Source organism: Palaemon carinicauda, chromosome 16, assembly GCF_036898095.1.
Source record: "Palaemon carinicauda isolate YSFRI2023 chromosome 16, ASM3689809v2, whole genome shotgun sequence".
NCBI classification, from domain to species: Eukaryota; Metazoa; Arthropoda; class Malacostraca; order Decapoda; family Palaemonidae; genus Palaemon; species Palaemon carinicauda.
The window spans coordinates 69233930-69241429 of NC_090740.1; the positions used below are offsets into that span (position 1 = coordinate 69233930).

The following is a 7500-nucleotide window of genomic DNA, read 5'->3' on the forward strand; positions in this document are numbered from 1 at the left end:
CAACTAGCAATAGAGGCCGACATCAACGAGGCTCTACAAGGCATGAACATCCATCAGGAAAGGATGTCAGAAGTGTCCTTGGACACTGAAAAGGATCTCCTTCCTGAGGAGGAAGAAGATCTCGAATCGACAGAAGCGGAAGACCCTCTACTGTCTGTGTCAGCATTTCAGCCTGTGCCGTCAACTTCTTCGGCTCCAACCCCTCAACCAGACCCGCTGTTCCCCACGGGCCAAGCGATTATGGCCCAGATCCAGCAGTTGGTGGATACTCTTCATAAGGAACAGCTTGATTTGAAAAAGGAATTCAGTGAAGCAAGCCGCGTAACTGTTTCTCGTGGATCCTACAAGCGGCCCAAAGTTTCTGACCTGCCACCATGCTCCGAAACCAATCCCTGGAGGTATACAGAGTTCATGCCCATGATGAATGGGAAACTCTACATCTCGGAGAAGATGGGGGCCATCCCCCTCAACGATATTCAATTCTGGCCAAACCTTTCGGCTTACCCGGAGAGTTTCATCCGGCTGAAGAATGAGCCAGCGTCTAAGGAAGAGACGGAACCTAAGGAGGTTATGGTCTCTGACCACGACAAGGCACAGGCTCTCTTGATGAGTAGACTAAAGAAGGCAAGCTATACAAACTCTAGATTTTCTGCGTTGAGCAAGAAGCACCGTTCTTTCCTTGCTCCTTCATCCAGAGCTTTCCCCTTCACGTCGGAAGCACTCCACAGTCTGCTAAAGGCAGTTGATGCAGGAAAACCATGTCCTATGCTAGAGGAGTGTAGGCCATTGTCTCTGGTATTGCCCACGGGCGAGAAGGATTGGAACGAGGTCCACATGACCTTCTCGGTCGCAAAGCTCGACGCGGACATTACAGGACAGCAGTTCAATGAGAACCTCCCAAAGCTGTCGGACTTTCTCCTGAGAAGAGAACAGGAGACAAAAGAGAGACTAGCCGCCTCTCTGTCCCTCCAAAACTGCATGGAGATGTGTGCAGGCATTGCAAGCACCCCAGACATGTATACAGTCCTAGCCAAGATGCACATGGCTACATTGGTCAAGGACTTGTACGCTTTTGTGAAGGCCAGAAGGGCCTGCAGAGAGTTTGTGTTTGCCAATGCAACGGTCAAACACGAGCCCAAGAAGTTGATCACTTCCTGTATCTGGGGCAAGGACCTCTTCCCAAAGGAAGCAGTCCAAGAGGTAGTCACCAAAGCCGCCACAGAGAATAGGAACCTTCTCCAAAAATGGGGCATGTTGGCTAAGAGAAAGACGAAGAAGCCAAGACTGCCTACTCAACCTGTGCAACATCCTAAAGTAACCATGACCACGGTGCCCCAAATGGTTGCTCAGCTGCAAACCACTTTCCAGATGGTGCCTCAACAGCTGGTAGCCCAGTCACCAGCCTTTAACCCAAGTTTTGAGAGGCACACCACTACCTTTCGCCCGAAAGGTAGAGGGTCTAGACGAGGCTCCTCAAGAAACCCCCCAAGAGGAAGAGGAGGACGTGGTCAGGAGCAAACCCTCCAGATCATTCAAGCAATGAGATGGTCCAGGTAGGAGGAAGACTTCTCCACTTTCGGGATCGTTGGACCTTCAATCCCTGGGCCAACAGCCTAATCAAGAATGGACTAGGATGGAAATGGAAAAGATCTCCACCTTCATTTCCTCAATTCTTCCAATACTCCACCACCTTATTGGAAGAATATACCTTAGAACTCTTGAACAAAAAGGTTATAAGGAAAGCAAAGTCCATCAAATTCCAGGGAAGGCTGTTTTGTGTTGCCAAGAAGGACTCGGACAAACTCAGTCATTCTAGACTGGTCTCCACTCAACTAGTTCATCGAGAAGAACAAGTTCAGGATGTTAACCTTACAACCCATAAGGACCCTGTTACCGAAAGGGGCGTACACAGTCTCAATAGACCTGGCAGATGCTTACTGGCACCTTCCAGTCAGCCGCCCCCTCTCCTCCTACCAAGGATTCAAGCTACAGAAGACAAAGTATGTCTTCACAGCCATGCCCTTTGGACTAAACATAGCTCCAAGGATATTCAGAAAACTTGCGGACACAGTCGTACAACAGCTACCCTTAGAAGGCATTCAGGTAGCAGCATACCTGGACGACTGGCTGGTGTGGGCAGCATCCAAGACTGCTTGTCTGCAGGCAGCCACAAAGGTGATCCAGTTCCTGGAACATCTGGGCTTCAAGACCAACTACAACAAGTCTCGCCTCTCTCCAGCTCAAGAGTTTCAATGGTTGGGAATCCATTGGAACTTGCAGTCACACCGCCTCTCCATTTCACCAGAGAGGAGGAGAGAGATCGTGGGTTCTGTCTAGAGACTACTGAAATCTAACAGGATTTCAAGACGCCAACAGGAAACAGTACTGGGCTCTCTCCAGTTTGCAGCAGTAACAGACCCAGTGCTAAAGGATGCGTCAAGAGTCTGGAGAAGATATGCATCAAACGCTCGAAGAGGTCAACAGAGACTGACACCGACCTTACTGCGATCGCTTCTGAGGCCGTGGTCGAAGGTCAAGAGCCTAGCAAGGACTATTCCCTTACAGCCACCTCAACTGTCGGTAGTCATCCACACAGAGGCCTCAACGGAAGGATGGGGAGATCATTCACATCAAAGGAAAGTTCAAGGGACCTGGTCATCCCTGTTCAAGACTTTTCACATCAACATTCTGGAGGCCATGGCAGTCCTCCTGACGTTGGAAAAGCTATCCCCTCACAGATCAGCCCACATCAAGTTGGTCTAGGACATCGAAATGATATTGAGATGTCTGAACCGACAGGGCTTGAGATCGCCCTACATCAACCACGTGATATTGGCCATCTTTCGCTTGGCAAGAAAGAAAAGATGGCACTCATCAACCTCCCAAGTCAATCACACCTGCATCATCAGGGCACTCATTCTGGACACCACTAGTCATGTCCTCGGCCACCCACACGCATTCACGTTCACTATTTCCATCTCTCTCTCTCTCTCTCTCTCTCTCTCTCTCTCTCTCTCTCTCACACACAAACTTCAACATCTCTAACTCACTCTCTCTCTCTCTCTCTCTCTCTCTCTCTCTCTCTCTCTCTCTCTCTCTCTCTCTCTCTCGCTCGCATATCTCTTTTTCTGATTGCTCCTCACGTGAATTTGCATCCCGTTTTCTATTTTGATGGGGCCTCCAATATTTTGGGTTGGTTCTTCGTTCTTCTTTCGTGCCCTAGTTGTTACTCCTATTAGTGTACCTCTAAAAAGGGCATCAGCTACCTTCTTAGCTTTACCTTCTATGTGGTCAAACCCTTTATATTAAACTGTAACAATATTTCCATCCATCTCATTTGTCTAGATGTCAAGTCACCTTTATAAAATAAATCATGTAAGGGGCGATGATCACTTTGCAACTCAATCAGCTGACCTAATAAAAAGAAACGATGCCTCTCTAGAAACTAAAGAATAGCCAATACCTCTCGATATAATGCACTATAATTCTTTTCTGCTCCTTTTAATGCCCTGGAAGCAAAACAAATGGGTCACTCTATACCTTTATCATCTCGACGAGAAATTATGCCACCAATAGCAATGCTACTCACATCTGTTGTTACTGAAAACGGGCGATCAAATCTAGGATATGCGAGTAAGTCATTGCTACTTCTTTAAGGGTACATGGCCTCTGGAAATCTCTAATAGCTTTTACTTTACTGGGGAAGGGTTGGATACCTTCTGGGGTTATTATATGACTTATAAATTCTACCTGTTTACAGAAAATTTCCACTTAGACAAATTTATTTTCCTACCATTACGTCGCAATGCTTCTAAAACTTTACGAATATTATTATGTTCTTCGGCCATTTTCCCTGAAATTATGATATCTAAATAAACAAGAACATTATGGCCAATTAAGGGAGACAAAACTGCCAGCATTACTCTAGAAAAATGACTTGGAGCATTTTTAACACCGGAAGGAAGAAAATACAACTGAAATAGTTGATCATTGACTATAATGCCGTTTTAAATTTATTGTCTTCCTGAATGGATATTTGGTAGTATCCAGATTTTAAATAAATAGTTGTAAAACATTTACTATCCCGTACCTTCACAAGTGATTCTTCGATCGAGGGCAATGCAAATGTATTATCCTTAGTGACTGCACTCAACTTCCTATAATCAACAGACAATCTTACTGAGCCATCCTTCTTCCTAACTGCTAAAATCGAAGAAGCCCAGGGAGATTCACTCTCCTCAATTATACCTTGTTCCCTTGATTTACTAATTTCCCTTTCTATCTCTCCCTGGAAATAAATGAGTACCTTATAAGGCCTTGACCTGATCGGCTCCGCCTTCCCAGTTTCAATGTTAAAGGGAAATCGATCAATTATCCCAGGTGGCTTGTCTCCAATTGCAATTACATCGGAATAATTATCAGCAATGTTACTAACTACAGGTTGATATTCTGGCACACATAGTTTTTGCGCTTGCATAATCGAGTTCTGAGTGCGTTTGTCTGCGCGGGCTGGAGTTGTGGCTCCCCGGATCCCATTGTTAGCAATTTCATATAACTCCACTTCACACACATAATCACTTCCTAACACAACTCTTTTATTTGACAAATTAATCATCGTTATATCAGCTATGTTCTCTTTTATTTCTGACAAGCCCTCTATGACTACGTGTGCCCATTTGTCATGGGGTTTAACTACGACCTTGGTTCCCTCTGGGAGAGGCTGACACAGGGTCACTGATATGTTTGTAAGTGTCTGGGGAGGCAATACTTCTTCTTTTTCAGGTACAGCTGTTACCTTAATTAATTGTCTCTCCTTTCAGCACATGCACTTACTCTCTCATGACTTTCTACTGGCAAAATGCACCATTTTGCTTTTACTGTTACTCTATCTTTTTCCCCGAAAATTTATATTTCATTACTCATTATAAAATCCAACCCCAGTCTAGCCTCGACTCCTGGAATTCCCTAGGTGGGCAACACATAAAAAATCATGTGTAAACTTCACAGATCCCACCTTAAAGTTGACGATCATTGTATGCCTTGCGTGTAGTTTATTTCCTCAAACCGTGTCGAGGATGATGGATGCCGTAGACTGTAGTGGGTTTGAGGAGATTCCTTTTTTCAATAAGCGAAATGCTGGCTCCCATGTCGATCAGTGCTCGAATGGACTTATCTGGTAGGTCAATCCTGACTGCTAACATTCTGAGGCGTCCATTAGGATATGTGGAGCACGTACGAACAACCTTGCTTGCAATACCGCTGCCCCCCACTTCTGTACCTAGTGCTGCGGAGGTGAGGTCGGGGGTACCGATGGGGGCACCACTGCTTGCTCGACTGCTTCTGTTGTCATGCAGGGGGGGGGGGCATCGATTTCCTTCTTTTCCCCCTTCCTCTGTTTCCTTTCTATAGGATGTTGGGTGGGGGGTGGTGTGCGTGTGCCACAGCCCACCCGCCTTCGGAGTTTTTTGCTGGGCACTCTCGAGATAGATGTCCGTCAGCTTGACAAGTGTAAAAGTGGGGGATCCTTGGGTGGGGCACTCGACTCGTTGATGCCCAATTCCCCCACACTGCCAACATCTGAAGACTTTTCTCACCTGCTGACAACGTTCTTCCCTCTCCCGGTTTGGGAGTTAGTGAGTGCCTCTCATGGCTGCCACCTTTTTGGAATCGGGGCAGTTATTCTCAGTCATTTTTTGTATCGCCATCACTACGTCTGCTAACGAGCGATTGTCATCGAACAAATAACCATATAAATACGGGTTTACTAATCTGCGAATATATTTAGGGGTAATTGTTTTTTTATCACCTTGTGGGAGATTGGCACTCCGTGTAGCAAACGAATCACAATCTTGAAAAATGCTAGTTGCAAAACTGAGGACTGATTCGCCCTTTTGAGTTGTTTTATTTCAGTGTAACTTTTTAAACTGTCTTGTGGCCAACACATTACCTCCATTGCCGGAGCATCATTCAGCAACCTAATTACTTGAATTGCTTTTTCTCTTTCTGACCACCCATATGGGGCAACTTAAGTCTCTCAAAAACACTTTGGATGATTGAAACCCTTTGTTGGGCCACTAATCATCAAAAGGCCTAACACTTGCCTGGAGTTCTGGCAATTTTTGAACTATGGCATTTTGCGTATCTTCCCTCGGCTGTGCAATGTGTGCTTTCACTTGCGTGCTTTGAACTTCATTCATGTACGTCAGATATGCTCTGGTTACGCGCAGCTCTTCTTCTCGTTCAACTAAGAATCTGTTTATTAACTCGACTAGGTTATCTAACCTATTTCCTAAGTCCTGCATTCGTTGTTCTCATCTATATTCTTCATCGACATCACTAAAGCCAACTGTCCTTCCTTTTCATCTCCCGCAGCAGCAGTGTCTGCTATATTAGTTCTCTCGTATCTAGGCATCTTGAACTTTATTTTACCAGCTTAAAGAACAACTTTGCCCACAGCATACACAAACAGACATATTTGTACACCTGACACCAAATATGTCCCATGTCATTGGCTAATGATACATCGGAACATGGGTTTTTTTTCACTTTACTGTATTACAAAAAGGTTCGTGAATACACTTTACACAGCCCGATACACTCAGATGAGTACCCACTTGTTCTTATGATAGCTCGAGAGGTACTGCTGAACCCTAGGTAAGTAAATGGAATGTTGCTCTGTCAATATGCTGAATTGTTAGATTTCGTGGATTTCTCCACTTTGATGGAAATATACTGTTACCAATAGGCTTTCCATACGTCACATATGAGACTTGGCACACGTCACCTATAACAGAGTTCAGTGATCGCGCCCTACAATTTATGACGGTCATAATACTCTTAAAAAGGTCATTAAACTCACTGCATAGAACAAATACTTCTACATATTTTGCACAAAAGGATTAGAACATATACAAATATATATATATATATATATATATATATATATATATATATATATATATATATATATATATATATATATATATAATCATTACATAAATGTTTAAATATACTGTACATAAAAACATAAGTACAGTAAAACATGAAGTAAAAAACGAATGGGCGGAGAGAGACGACCATCTACTCTCACCGAGCCAAAAGTGATGAGACAACACAGGTGTGAGTGTGTGTGAGCATGGTTACTGGTGGGGTAGTTACACCTTGCTAGAAGTCTTATGGCTAGTCTTCCAACTTCGCCTAAAGTATTACCCCTGTAAATAGCGAAAGTTTGTATTTAGTGTCAGAAAAAAAATCTATTCAAATGCTGAAGGCCTTATTAAAATATTTGAGGTTAATTGTTCATTACTTCTCTCGCAGTTTACTTCCTTATTTCCTTTCCCTACTGGGCTATTTTTCCCTTTTAGAGCTCTTGGGCTTATCGCATCCTGCTTTTCTAACTAGGGTTGTAGCTTAAACTAGTAATACCTATAAAAATAATAATAATATTAATTATATTAATAATAACAATAATAATAATAATAATAATAAAACTGACCACAA

At 43.8% G+C, this 7500-nt stretch overlaps 1 protein-coding gene across 1 annotated transcript in view; it reads right to left on the minus strand.

The window, feature by feature from the left end:
- Positions 1-7500, minus strand: part of LOC137655763 (tRNA (adenine(37)-N6)-methyltransferase) — a 329883-nt gene that overhangs the window by 80574 nt on the left and 241809 nt on the right. The gene's annotated exons all lie outside the window — the stretch shown is intronic.